This window comes from Larimichthys crocea, chromosome XIII, assembly GCF_000972845.2.
Source record: "Larimichthys crocea isolate SSNF chromosome XIII, L_crocea_2.0, whole genome shotgun sequence".
Taxonomy (NCBI): domain Eukaryota; kingdom Metazoa; phylum Chordata; class Actinopteri; family Sciaenidae; genus Larimichthys; species Larimichthys crocea.
Genome location: NC_040023.1, coordinates 24,827,275 through 24,829,950, shown reverse-complemented (window position 1 = coordinate 24,829,950; position 2,676 = coordinate 24,827,275). Strand labels below are relative to the sequence as shown.

Genomic DNA, 2,676 nt, shown 5'->3' with positions numbered 1-2,676 from the left:
GACACCAGGGGAAATAGTCAGGATGGTAATGAATTATGAAAAATCTAATAGAATGAAGAAGAAGAAGAAGAAGAAGAAGGGGAGAGAGAAAAACTTCTTTGGTGAGTGGAAATTTCCCACGCTCTTGAGACATTAAAGCACTCTGATTCTTTTCAAAAAGATCTGTCAAATCAGAGCCTCGGCTGTATTAGAAAGCAAATAAAACACATGAACAAATAAACACTCCGCGTTTCTTATTGACCTTGGAGAACCAGCTGTGTTGTGAGTGCAGCTCAACTTGGCTGTCCGCACCCTCCCTCCATTCTGGTTAGAGTGCGTGTATGTGTGTGTGTGTGTGTGTGTGTGCGTGTGTGTGTGTGTGTGTGTGAGCAGGCTTGAGCTCTCGAGCACTAGAGTGTGTTTTTGTCCAAACTGCGTGTGTTTTTGTGTGGGCTGCAGCTATGTAATTTGATTGGTTAAAAACAAGCTCCAAACTTATTGATAATTCCCATAAGTCCCAGGTGGCATTTGCAGTCTTGGGACACAGGCTTGGAAGGTCAAATGTATTTAGCTTGTTCTCTCACTGGGCTATATGCAGAAAAACAGTCAACAATGTCCTATCAAAATAAACGTTTTGGTGACATATTTTTAAAAAAACGTATTTTTTTTATATGTGAGAGCAATTTGAAATATAAAAGTTGGAGTTTAATAAGAGAAAGTAAAAGTATCAGCTGCTTTAAACCTACGACGGCAACGATGATTTGAGGACAACACGTTGCAGGATCTGAGTGTCCAGAACCAAAATAAACTGTATTGACCAAATATGTTCACATAGGAATTTAAGTTTAGAGTAGCACAGAAATAGATCATACAGCTGCAGACATACTGCTAAACAAAAATATCATATACAAATCTATAATGTGCATAATAATAACTTCCCCTACAGTTATACTACCGTAATACTATCGTAATTAGAGTAAAAAATAAAAAAAAAAAGATTTGCAGGAACTTTTAAATGTTTTTTTTCCAGATTTTTCTCCAATCTTTGCTTTTATTTTTTTGAATAAATAATTAGTGACTAGTGATAAATAATATTACGGCTTCAGACTTCTAAAATTTGCATAAATATTCACTTGTTGGTCAAACCCACAAACACATGTAACTGTTGAATATCGGTCGTAAGATGATTTTAAAGGGCCACAAGTGAAATGCGTTAGGGAACCACTGTTCTACTGGTATCTAGCTACGGAGATTGGTTTGATTTACCTCTATACAATGAAGGTGATTGGGCTTTTATTTGTGGTGCTATTAAAGAGTACTACAACTAAAGTAGATGCAGTGAAAACTGTTGACAGTGTGTTGGATTATCCAGTGTAACAGGGACATATTTCAAGTAATGTAGCTGGTATTATTTTTCATCAGATTTTTGAAGACTTTGAGCCACACAAAGAATTCTATTCACCTCCATTGTATTTGCAGAACTAACCTCTGCAAATAAAACTAAAACAGTCTGCATGGCAAAAGACCACAAGAGGTAAGTGAGACATTATGTATGCCTGTGTATGTGTGATTTGGGTAAACCAACCCTTAAAAACACACATAGTACTGTAAAAGCAATAAATTCCACCTATGCTGATAGCTAACCAACATTTTCTCCCTCATGAATAAAAAGGCACAATCACTGAGTGGAAAATATTTTACTCGTGCATTCGATCACCACAAAGACTCTTGGTGATTTTGGTTCTGTAATGGTTGCCATACCTCAACTACCAGCACTCCCAAAGCCTCTCCCTCTTCTCTCACCAAGCGAGCTGGAAGCAGCTCTACAGTATGTCCTCCTCCTGTGTGATCAGGCCTGCAGCACTTGTCATCTCCCTGGTGGCAGCTTAGATTCTCCAATTTTTAGGTTAATTAATCAAAAATGATTTCTTTTCTCATTAGCCATGCAGTTGGTTTGCAATCTGCAAAATCGATGTTTTACAGATGTTTCCCTGGGTTTTGTTTTTCGAGACGGCGCTGATTTTTATTGGGTATAGATTTAAGAGGGTGCTGAGGGATTGTGAGTTAACTCAGCCGCACACAATCACACACACGCAGCCACAGATACACTAAATGCATATTCTACATAGTCACATGCTCACATAAACACCAACATAAATACAGTACAAAACAGACACAAACAGCCAAACTTGGCTCCCTCTAACTTACTTTCAGTACCTGGACTCTTAGTGAGAATACTGTGCTGAATGTAATCTGTTCATCTAACCAATGCGGACAGCAGCTCTGCTCTCTTTCTCCATTTAGGTTTACCTATATCGAGTCGATCGTTGCCAAACCCAGGGGGTTGAGCCACACACACACTCTCTCTGGGTAGCACTCTTTAATCACGTAACAGCTTCTGGTTCCTGTTGGTTGTAAACAAATGTAATGTTGCATTTCCTGCAGTCTAGACATAACAACAAACCTGGCAGAACCAGAGAGGGGAGCGATTGCGGTTGCTAAGGAGTGGCTGGCACAAGTCGGCAACAAACCAGGGTCTGAGGTATAGAGGAAGGAACATACAAACAGATGCAGCTGAGGTGTTGGGCATCTTCTTTAGACTTATTTTGAGCTTTGCGTCACTGAGGACTGATGGTCACAAAAGTTCAGGTTAAAGTTAGGTTAAAGTGTCTTATTTTGTTAAGAATAATTGGCCCG

At 39.2% G+C, this 2,676-nt stretch overlaps 1 long non-coding RNA gene across 2 annotated transcripts in view; it reads left to right on the top strand.

The window, feature by feature from the left end:
- LOC109140875 (uncharacterized) overlaps positions 1–2,676 on the top strand; it is a 53,012-nt gene that overhangs the window by 21,250 nt on the left and 29,086 nt on the right. The window lies entirely within an intron of this gene.